Source organism: Delphinapterus leucas, chromosome 16, assembly GCF_059928025.1.
Source record: "Delphinapterus leucas isolate spDelLeu-1000000601 "Yukka" chromosome 16, BTC_Dleu_Yukka2, whole genome shotgun sequence".
NCBI classification, from domain to species: Eukaryota; Metazoa; Chordata; class Mammalia; order Artiodactyla; family Monodontidae; genus Delphinapterus; species Delphinapterus leucas.
Genome location: NC_143144.1, coordinates 63384639 through 63397088, shown reverse-complemented (window position 1 = coordinate 63397088; position 12450 = coordinate 63384639). Strand labels below are relative to the sequence as shown.

Below are 12450 nucleotides of genomic sequence, written 5' to 3'. Positions count from 1 at the left end.
TTGTCCTGGATTTCCTGTGGTAAAACTTAAAGAGATGGAAAAAAAAAAAAAGAAGAAAGAAGAGGGTTTGACATCCAGGTGTAAACAAGTGGTAATTCCTGTCTTTTCTGTGACTGGATGAGAAATGAAGTGTCCAGGAGGAGCTCAGGCTGTCTGAAGACAGAAATAACACCTAATGGGCCCCCTGTTCTGAGGGCTGCACTGTTTGCAGAAACATTTTCCAAACCCCAGCTCCCAAGTGCTCGGGAGGGAGCCCACAGCATCAATCAAAGCCTGGTCAGAAGAATCAGTGAGGGGGGACTGGCGCCCACCCTGAGCTCCTGTCTCCACACACTTGTGCTAGGATGCCAGGTAAGCAAAATTAATGACAAGTGGTTTGTACAGTTTCTGTAAACATATTAACACCTCGCTCTGCACATTTATCTGACATTAAGTGATTAACCAGTTGCATAAGCTAATATATACACGACTTGCACTCGTGCAATGCAAATTAGGCCCCATTTATCACAGAATCAGAGAATTTGGAGAAGGAAACAGTCCAAGGACATTCTCGTCCAACCTCCACACGTTGTAGGTGAGGAAACTAAAGCAGAGAAGGGGAGTGATGTGGCCACGGTGGGGAAAAGCAAGGGGTAAGAGCTCCTTTCTCCACTAAGTCCTTTTCCTGCTCTATTTTGCTATTTTCCACTCACAAGGGAAACAAGGTACCCACCTCTCCCAGATTCTTAAAGAGAATAAAAATTTGACTTTTTCTAACTTCCTTGAAGGCCAGAATAATAATAACTAACATTTTGTCAGCTTTCACTCTATGCCAGGCAGATGCTAAGATCTTCGCGGAGTAAATGACTAAATCCCCCGACATCACTATGAGATTGATGCCCTTGTTAGGAATTATAATAAAGACTGAGAGCAAGATTCCTGATCCTGGGTTCACATCCAGCTCCATGAAAGGGCTGCAGGACTTTTCTGTCCCTGCTTCTACATCTATGAAATGGGGATGATAATAGCATTTATCTCCTAGGGTGATTGTAAGATCAAGTCATAATCAAATAAAGCAGTTACCATGGTGCCTAAAACATAGTGAGCACCCTGTAAGATGTTCCCTATTTTCTTGTTAATTATATTCCATATTTTGTAGATAAAGGAAGAAAGGCAGAGAGATATTTTTTAAACGTGCTCAAAAGCACACACAGACTCACAGCTGCTAAAGGACAGAGCCGGGTTCCAGCCCAGGCTTTCTGATTCCAGCGCCAACATACCCTTTCACTGATGCTGTCCAGTAGAACGTTCCATGATGGTGGACGTGGGCTACAGGCATACTAGCCAATACGATATCAGCTGCATGTAGCTACTGAGCACGTGAAATGTGGCTACGGCAGCTGGGGAATGGGGTTTTTATCTTATTTATTTGTAATTAATTTAAGTTATAGCCCCACGTGACTAGTGGCTACTGTATCGGACAGCTCACCTCTTCACTCCCTTATTAATTTTGGAGTCTTTATACCCTAGCTCAGTACCTGACCTATGTATGGTAGGCACTCCAGTCACTCTCTAGGATACAAACCCTTATTCCCATCTTTCTGACACTAGTGTCTTCACAAGCCTGTCCTCTAACTAGGGTTATACAGCTAAGATGAACTCATAATGTCTGTAAAATGGATGAATAAATAAATGAACTGCCACCTTGTCTAGGTAGAAAACAGCTCCATGTGAAGCAGGGCGGGTCTCCTGGTCTCCCCTCCTCTGTCATAATGTAGACACCCCTTCCTCAGCCTGCAGACTTTCAGCTCTTGTCTGCTCTTAAGGAAAGACAAGTGGGCCAAACTCAGAGGCCGTAAAGATCCTGAATCCTGTCAACTGGTTCCCACCTGGCCATACAGCTGAGTGTCTGGAGGAGAATTTGGAATGCACTGATCTCTCATTTTGATTCTGGTGGACACATCCCCCCACGTGCCCAGGGAAGTTTCAAAAACCACTTAAAACACATCCCACTCTGGGACCTGAAAAATTAAGATGCCTCGGTATGGAGTCTGACCAGCCCCTGTTTGAATCCCAGTTCTGTCATTTCTAGCTCCAGTACATTGGGCCACATCAATACTCTAAAACTTGAGTTGCCTGATCTTTAAAATGGGAACAACAGGGCCCTTCTCCAAAGGGTTGAAAGAGACGCTGAGTATGAAGAGCTTAGTTCAATGCCCAATGTGTTGTACTTGTTCAGGAAACAATGTTCTGCTTCTCCCTGCACGGCTGGAGTCACCACAACTGCCTCCTCTAATTGGCCTGTCACTAACCCATCCTTCCTTTCAATGTTTTTCCCCTGAGGGCGTTTCTACAGGCAACTTTTCAAAGAAAAAGTGTATTCAAAAGGTGAACATAAAGCTGGACCTGATCCCATATTTTTGCATCAACTTTTCAAATGGGAAGTGCAATTTCAAGGAAGTTTTTGGATAATCACCATCACCATAAAAAGGCACTTAAGTGCCTCTTCACAAGTGGTGCTGAAGGAAGAGGACAAGACTACACAGTCCTGCCTCCAGGCACATTTCAAAGAATCACGTAGACACAATCTGTTCTTTTCAGAAAATTGCCGAACCTAATGGTTTTCTCAGCCCTTACCTCTCTAACAGCATTTGATTCTCAGTGAAACCTTGAACCTCTCTTCTTCCTATGGTGTTGCTCATTTATGGTCTTCTTCCTGCTTCAGGAACATTCTTCCTTTGTCTCCTTGGCTGGTGGCTGTTTATCTCTCTTCTTCCACTTACTGGCTGTGCAACCTCTGAAAACTTACCTAACCATCCTGAACCTTGATATCATTATTCATAAGATCAAGGTAATGATACCTACTTCATAAGGTTAGTTTGAAGATTATATAGGAGAAATAGGCTGCAACTAGATGGTACTCCATCTCCTGACAAATGTTTTGACATGCTAAATAAAATAAAACTCAGAATCTTAAATAGTTTCCCATCTTGGAAGGAAATTCCAGCATGTCAAAATCAAACTGAAAACTCAATACCAAAGTGGTAATCAGGGGCTGACTCAATCATGATCCACGGTGTTTTGTGAACTAAATATAGGCTCTGGGAACTGAGGGGTGGATTCTAAGATCTATCTAAGGAAAAGAGAAGTTTTTATGCCTTACAAGGTAAATAGCTGGAAAGAGCCCATATAGAAAATTTGCAGTGCTATCAGACATGACACAGAGCCTTGAAATATGTTAGCCAGTGTCTGCACAAGCAACAACAAATTGCCTTCTGATCAGAGTCTTGGATTAGGGTGCTGTGGGAATAGCCACCAAAAGAAAACAAAATCCCAGGCTAGCTATTGCTATGAATCTGGAGTTTGAATTCACATGACCTGCATGATGTGTGTGTGTATGTATGTGTGTGTTTGTGTGTGTGTGTGTATATATATATATATATATATATATATATATATGGCACATCCACTGATACTCCTAGGACTCAAACAGAAGCAAATGCAAAACTACCTACAGGGGACATTTTACAATACAGGGAACCCTATAAGAATGCAGAACAGAGAACTCCATGTGAAGATGAGCTAATACTTAAAACACACATATAACCCCCCCAACACATACACACACCACTATGATATTTGAAACAAATGAAACTGATAAATGAGTCAGAAAGAACCTAGAATATTAAAATTAGCATAAGTAAAACAGCATAAGGCTTAGTATATATTGGTTATTCAACAGTTCCTACTTCCCACTCTCTTTTCTTCTACACCTTAAATAATGGTTCCAAAATTCTGCCCTTGTCTCTGTGTGGGACATTGATTTTGGGTTTTCTTATATTTTATTCATTCATTCATTTAGCAGAGGAGCCCATGACCAGTACTGAGCTTTACGAAGACAGTCCTTTGTACTACCACCATATTGATTCATACACCATTGCAAAAAAAGGAATAAAAGACTCCAAGGCAATAATGGAGAACCAAGGGCCAAGCTAGAGGCAGGCAGTTCAAGAGAAAGGCAATCTATCTGCCTGCCACAACAGAGTAGCCATGTGGTTAAAAATTTTTAAAAAGTATGAGAAAAGGAGCTAGCAGTATAGAGAAGGGAGCCACTGAGGAATCTCCAGCTCCATTTGTGGACTCTAATGGGCTGGGTCCATGACTTGAACCCAAAGCTTAGGAGCATAAAGCATCCTTCTAAACTTCATGTGTGTGCTTTAAAGGCCAAGAGTTGGACCACTGGAGCATAAGCCCTCCTGCCTCCCCTATATATAACAGGTCTGTAGTTCAGGGTTTTCAGAAGTTGTCTCCTGGAGCAAGAGATATTCACCCTGGAGGGGACAAGAGTAATAGGGCAGGTGCTAAAGCTATGCCACCTATTTGAAGGGTTTTCATACGGAGAGAGAGAGGACTCGTAGGCTTCAGAAAAGAATGTCTGAATGAGGTGGTGCCAAAAGAGAAACTATTTCCAATAGATAGAAGACTAAAGAGGGTAGATTTCATTTTACTGTGATATGGCCTTAGCTAATAATTAGAATTCTCCAAAACCAGAATTGGCTGCTTGAGGAAATGAGCTCCCTGAAACTGGAAGTGTATAGACAGAAACTGTGTGGTTGCTGTCAGAGCTAATATACAAAGGATTTGGGAGTTGGACTAAAGACCCATCCAGCACACGAATTCTGTAAGAATAGCCTAAGAAGATAAAATGCAAAGAGATAAGGTTAAAGACGCAGACATCGAGAATGGACTTGAGGGCATGAGGAGTGGGAAGGGTAAGCTGGGACAAAGTGAGAGAGTGGCATGGACATATATACGCTACGAAATGTAAGATAGCTAGCTAGTGGGAAGCAGTCACATAGGACAGGAAGATCAGCTCGGTGCTTTGTGACCACCTAGAAGGGTGGGCTAGGGAGGGTGGGAGGGAGACGCAAGAGGGAGGGGATATGGGGATATATGTATACATATAGCTGATTCACTTTGTTACACAGCAGAAACACACCATTGTAAAGCAATTATATTCCAATAAACATGTTATATAAAAAAAGGCAGCAGCAAACACACTACAAAAATATTTACCAATGAGAATATATAAAATGAACTCCATACCTGGAAGTATTAATAAAAACAAAAAGAATTTAATTAAATAAATGATAATAAGTATTTTTTCCTCTTTCCCTTTTTCCATTTTCATAACAGAGGGTGAGTACTCACACACATAAGCAATCCAAAGGAACACCACCAAGTGACACTGGCACAATTGAAATGCTAAAAATGTCATAGTTCCCACATTGTCATCACTTTTCTCTTCTGTGTATATTTCCATGAGAAAGAGCTGGATCATCTAAGCACTGCTGTCTTCAACTCTGTGTTTGCAGAACATGGGCCCTGATGCATTGCAAATGGAGTGAGAATCCCTGCTTGTGACTTAATGAGGAAAGATAGCCCAGTCACAGCTGTCCTCACTCCATGTTAATCAAGGGCTGATGATTCTCTGCTGAGAAACTGTCCTCACTGATATATGGTCTTATTAGCCAACTATTACCCAGTCGGCCTAAGACCTCTGGCCTTTCTAATTTTGAGTTTGGACAAGTAGACATTAAGGAGACTGAAGGCTCAAAGAATATTGGGAGGTAACTTCACCCAAGAGAAAATATCCCCTGAAGTCCTAGAAAAGTTAAAATTCATGGTAGCAAAAGAAGAAATTTTTTAAAACACACACAAAAAGAAAACAGAAAAAAAAAACCTGCCAAGAAGGAGAGGGAAATCTGAGTTAGCTCATCCAATCAGAGGCCAAATAATATGAAGATCAGTGTCATCTGCTCAGCTGTGAGGCCTGACGGGGTAAAGCTGGTTTATGCCAAGCAGAGAGCTCACACTGAAGAGGGACTTAGCACAGCCAAGAATCCTTCACCCACAGAATTCTTACAACACACCAGTGAGCTGTCCGTCATGATTCTCACTCTACCTAAAATGAAGCAAATTCAGAGATGTTAAGCCATCCACTCCAGGTCACACATCTGGGAAAAAGGGAAGCATGGAATTATAAATCCAGGCCTTTTGAGTCCAAGTCCAATTCTCTCCAGAGCCTAATGCTATGCCCCTCAAGAGGGTCAACTTTCTGCTGCATATTAATTAACTATGAATTGTCCTCTAAAGCAGCAGTCCCCAACCTTTTTGGCACCAGGGACTGGTTTCATGGAAGACAATTTTTCCATGGACGGGTGTGGGGGGTTGGTGGTTATATGATGGTTCGGGTGGTAATGCGAGCAATGGGGAGCAGCAGATGAAGCTTCGCTCACTCGCCTGCTGCTCACCTCCTGCTGTGTGGCCTGGTTTCTAACATGCCATGGACGAGTACTGTTCTGTGGTGGGGGACTGGGGACTCCTGCTCTAAAGTGTTTCCTTAACTGAGCCTTTCTCCATAACCCACTGTCACCAAGTATGTAACAAGCACCTAACAAGTACCCCAGTGGGTTTCTTTCCTTGGTCGAACCTTCCTCATCCTTCAAAGTCCAGCTAACTCCCTCCCCCAAATTCTGTAGTCTCCAAAGACCTTTCCTCACTGGTAGTCTCAGAAAGTCATTAGTTTCTAAGGTTCCAATGTCCACATATGTGATTAACAAGAGTTCATTACTTTTTCTCTCTCATCAGACTGAGCTACCTCAGGGAAGGTCTGAGTCTGATTCATCACTATATCCACACAAGCACTGTACACAATTATTTAAACCTTTCAAGTCCTCAGTAAAGGTGTACAGAATGGAAAAGTAAGCTCCGGCATGAGGAAACTGGGGTCTTGCTACAGAGTCAAGGCATACATGTGAAACAGATACTGAAGAAAAGATTATCACATGCTGCACTGTGTGTCACAGATTTTAATTACTGTAGAGACAGTCCCTAAGGGACACTCCCCAGAAAACAAAAAGCATACATACACATCTCCCCTATCCTCAATCCCCAATGTGCTTGCTCCTTCTCCCAGAGATTGGAAGCATCCACAAAGGGCTGTTCCCTATGACTGTAAAGACAGGTCACTACCTGATCAAGACTGGATTTCTTAATTGGGATAAGATTATCGATGGAAAGCCCAAGTCTCAGACCAAGAGAAACAGAATTGGAGAGAAAAGTTCACATCCTAAATTCTGAAACAAATTGGGAAGTTGATGAAAGGCAAAGCTAAAGATCATCTTTAGGTTTTGAATAGTTTATGGTAAAGAAATAACTTACTCAAATAGCCTTTGTTATTTTAACACAGACATTTCCCAACCTCCAGATGAACTATGCTAACAAGAAAAAAAATAATTTTCAATCTTTGCATAAAAAAGCACAAATTATGTAGACTAACACCCAAAGGTCCCCCATTGGCTGACCTCAGGCTAACTTCTTTGCTACCTTCCATCATGCACCCTGTGCTCCAGCCAAACTAAACCACTTGCTAAACTTAACTATACCTCCCCTTTCTCCACCTTCACAAGGTTACTTAGGCTTTTTGCATTGTCTATAGTAGCTCCTCTGTGTGCTAATCTGACATTTTTTTCCAGGAACCATCCACCCAAAAAAGCCATGTTTTTCATCTTCCACACACCTGGCTGGATCTTCCTTCGCTAAAATCCTGAAGTACTTTTATCTCTCTAGTAGGATGTGAGGGCAGAAGTTTGTACTTACTTGACATTTTAAAGCCACATTTTAGTAGTAAGGATTTTTTTCTATTATTAATTCTTGTCTCTCGAAGTCCCTCTAATGGCTTCAAAACATCTTCTCTTACACTAGGTAATTTTCATACTCTTCTGAAACTAGTTAAAATAGTTCCATTTTACAGGTGAAGAGTTACAATAAGTGTACTCAGTCACAAAGGAGCAGAGTATGGTCAATCCTGGTAAGCCGTCTCTGCATTTGAGAAGAATGTGTATTCTGGTTCGTTGGGTGAAGTGTTCTACCAATATCAGTTAGATCAAGTTAGTTGACTGTGTTGTTCAATTCTACATCCTTACTGATTTTTCTTTCTACCTGTACTATAAACTACCAACAAAGAATCAAAAATTGAATTTTTTAAATACCATTTAAAAATCATATTTATGAAATGCTTAGGGATAAATCTGGCAAAAGAGGTTCAAGATCTATAAAATATTTATATAAAACATTGCTGAGTTAAAGAAAATCCAAATAAATAGAAATAATGGGTTCATGAATCAGAAGACTCAATATTTGTAAAATGTCAATTCTCCTCAAATTGATCTATAGACTTTATGTAATCTTAATAAAAATTCCAGAACCCTTTTTTGGAGGGTAGAAATTGACAAGCTGACTTTCAAATTTTATGGAAATGCAAAGTACCTAGAATGACCAAGACAACTTTGATAAGTAAGAACAACTTCAAGAGACCTACTCCCAAGACATTATAAAGCTACAATAATCAAGATAATGTGGCACTGGTGTCAAGATAGACAAATAAATGGTTGAAATGGAATAGAGTCCAGAAATATACCTGTATATATATGGACAATTGATTCTTGACAAAAGTGCAAAGGCAGTTCAATGGAGAAATAATGGTCTTTTCAATAAGTGGCATTGGACTAATTTGGCATCCACATGCGATAATAATAAACTTTGACTCATACCTCACACCATATGCAAATTAACTCAGAACAGATCCTAAGGCCTAAATATAAAACTTAAAACTATACAGCATCTAGAAAAGAGCAGAGGAGAAAATCTTTATAAACTTGACAGGCAAAGATTTCCTAGGCATGACACCAAAAGCATGATCCAAAAATAAATAACTGAAAAACTACCCTTCATCAAAATTACAAGAGTCTCTTCATTGAAAGACACTGTAAGGAGGATCAGAAGACAAGCTATGGTATGGGAGAAAAGTATCTGCAAAACATATATCTGATAAAGGACTTTTATCCAGAGTATAGAAGGACTCTTAACCCTCAATAATAAGACAAAAACAACCCAGTTTTTAAGAAGGACTCTTAACCCTCAATAATAGGACAAAACAACCCAATTTTTAAGTAGGCAAAATATTTGCTCAGAGACATCAACAAATAAATAATCCAGATAGCAAATAAGCATATGAAAAGATGCTCAAAACATCCTTAGTCACTAAGAGAATGAAAATTAAAATCACAATGAAAGGGGACCTTGAAGATGGCGGAAGAGTAAGACGCAGAGACTACCTTCCTTCCCACAGATACACCAGAAATACATCTACACGTGGAACAACTCCTACAGAACACCTACTGAAGGCTGGCAGAAGACTTCAGACCTCCCAAAAGGCAAGAAACTCCCCACGTACCTGGGTAGGGCAAAAGAAAAAACAGACAAAAGAATAAGGACGGCACCTGCACCAGTGGGAGGGAGCTGTGAAGGAGGAAAAGTTTCCACACACTAGGAAGCCCCTCCGTGGGCGGAGACTGCGGGAGGCGGAGGGGGAAGCTTCGGGACCGCGGAGTAGTGCACAGCGACGGGTGCGGAGGGCAAAGCGGGGAGATTCCCGCACAGAGGATCGGTGCCGACCGGCACTCACCAGCCCGAGAGGCTTGTCTGCTCACCCGCCGGGGCGGGCGGGGCTGCGAGCTGAGGCTCGGGTTTCGGTTTTGGACGGAGCGCAGGGAGAGGACTGGGGTTGGCGGCTTGAACATAGCCTGAAGGGGTTAGTGCACCACGACTAGCCAGGAGGGAGTTTGGGGAAAAGCCTGCACCTGCCAAAGAGGCAAGAGACTTTTTCTTCCCTCTTTGTTTCCTGGTGCGCGAGGAGAGGTGTTTAAGAGAGCTGCTTAAAGGAACTCCAGAGACGGGCGCGAGCCGCGGCTAAAAGCGCGAACCCCAGAGACGGGCGCGAGCCGCGGCTAAAAGCGCGGACCCCAGAGACGGGCGGGAGATGCTAAGGCTGCTGCTGCCGCCACCAAGGGGCCTGTGTGCGAGCACAGGTCACTCTCCACACCCCTCTTCCGCGGAGCCTGTGCAGCCCGCCACTGCCAGGTTCCCGGGATCCAGGGACAACTTACCCGGGAGAACGCACGGCGGGCCTCAGGCTGGTGCAACGTCACGCCGGCCTCTGCCGCAACGTCACGCCTCCTCTGACACCGCAGGCCCGCCCCGCACGCAGTGCCCCTCCTTCCCCCCCCCCGCACCCCCGGCCTGAGTGAGCTGGAGCCCCCGAATCAGCGGCTCCTTTAACCCCGTCCTGTCTGAGCAAAAAACAGACGCCCTCCAGCGACCTACACGCAGAGGCAGGGCCAAATCCAAAGCTGAGCTCCTGTGAGCTGTGAGAACAAAGGAGAGAAAGGGAAATCTCTCCCAGCAGCCTCAGAAGCAGCGGATTAAAGCTCCACAATCAACTTGATATACCCTGCATCTGTGGGATACCTGAATAGACAAGGAATGATCCCAAATTGAAGAGGTGGACTTTAGGAGCGAGATCTATGATTTTTTTCCCTTTTCCTCTTTTTGTGAATGTGTACGTGTATGCTTCTGTGTGAAATCTTGTCTGTATACTCTTGCTTCCACCATTTGTCCTAGGGCTCTATCCGTCCATGGTTTTTTTTTAAAATTTTTTTTCTTAATAATTAATTTTAATTGTAATAACTTTATTATACTTTACCTTCATTCTTTCTTTCTTTCTTTCATTCCTTCCTTCCCTCCTTTAGACAACGAATCACCCCAAATTGAGGAGGTGGTCTCTGAGAGCAAGATTTATGATTTTTCCCCCTTTACCTCTTTTTGTGAAGGTGTATGTGTATGCTTCTGTGTAAGATTTTCTCTGTATAGCTTTGCTTCCAACATTTGTCCTCAGGTTCCATCCGTCCCCTTTTTTTTTTCCTAAATATTTTTTAATTCAATAACTATATTATACTTTATTTTATTTTTTACTGTATCTTCTTTCTTTCTGTCTTTTTTCCTTCTTTCCCTCCTTCCTTCCTTCCTTCCTCCCTCCCTCCCTCCTTTCTTTCCTTCTTTGCTTCTTTCTTCCTTCCTTCCTTTCCTCCTTTCCTTCTTTCTTTCCTCATACTTCTACTAATTCTCTCTACTTTTTCTCAGTTTTATTCTGAGCCGTGTGGATGAAAGGCTCTTGGTGCTCCAGCCAGGAGTCAGGGCTCTGCCTCTGAGGTAGGAGAGCCAACTTCAGGACACTGGTCAACAAGAGACCTCCCAGCTCCACATAATATTAAACGGCGGAAATCTCCCAGAGATCTCCATCTTAACACCAGCACCCAGCTTCACTCAACGACCAGCAAGCCACAGTGCTGGACAACCTATGCCAAACAACTATCAAAACAGGAACACAACCCCACCCATTAGCAGAGAGGCTGCCTAAAATCATAATAAGGCCACAGACACCCCAAAACGCACCACCAGACATGAACCTGCCCACTAGAGAGACAAGATCCAGCCTCATCCACCACAACACAGGCACTAGTCCCCTCCACCAGGAAGCCTACACAACCCACTGAAACAACCTTAGCCACTGGAGACAGACATCAAAAACAACGGGAACTACGAACCTGCAGCCGGCAAAAAGGAGACCCCAAACACAGTAAGATAAGCAAAATGAGAAGACAGAAAAACACACAGCAGATGAGGGAGCAAGATAAAAATGCACCAGACCTAACAAATGAAGAGGAAATAGGCAGTCTACCTGAAAAAGAATTCAGAATAATGATAGTACGGATGATCCGAAATCTTGGAAGTAGAATGGACAAAATGCAAGAAACAGTTAACAAGGAACTAGAAGAAATAAAGATGAAACAAGCAACGATGAACAACGCAATAAATGAAATTAAAAGTACTCTAGATAGGATCAATAGCAGAATAACTGAGGCAGAAGAACGGATAAGTGACCTGGAAGATAAAATAGTGGAAATAACTACTGCAGAGCAGAATAAAGAAAAAAGAATGAAAAGAACTGAGGACAGTCTCAGAGACCTCTGGGACAACATTAAACGCACCAACATTCGAATTATAGGGGTTCCAGAAGAAGAAGAGAAAAAGAAAGGGACTGAGAAAATATTTGAAGAGATTATAGTTGAAAACTTCCCTAATATGGGAAAGGAAATAGTTAATCAAGTCCAGGAAGCACAGAGAGTCCCATACAGGATAAATACAAGGAGAAATACGCCAAGACACATATTAATCAAACTGTCAAAAATTAAATACAAAGAAAGCATATTAAAAGCAGCAAGGGAAAAACAACAAATAACACACAAGGGAATCCCCATAAGGTTAACAGCTGATCTCTCAGCAGAAACCCTACAAGCCAGAAGGGAGTGGCAGGACATACTGAAAGTGATGAAGGAGAAAAACCTGCAACCAAGACTACTCTACCCAGCAAGGATCTCATTTAGATTTGATGGAGAAATTAAAACCTTTACAGACAAGCAAAAGCTGAGAGAGTTCAGCACCACCAAACCAGCTTTACAACAAATGCTAAAGGAACTTCTCTAGACAAGAAACACAAGAGAAGGAAAA

The 12450-nt window shown here is 42.4% G+C and overlaps 1 protein-coding gene across 1 annotated transcript in view; it reads right to left on the bottom strand.

Moving 5' to 3' along the window:
- SORCS3 (sortilin related VPS10 domain containing receptor 3) overlaps window positions 1-12450 on the bottom strand; it is a 587799-nt gene that overhangs the window by 246880 nt on the left and 328469 nt on the right. The window lies entirely within an intron of this gene.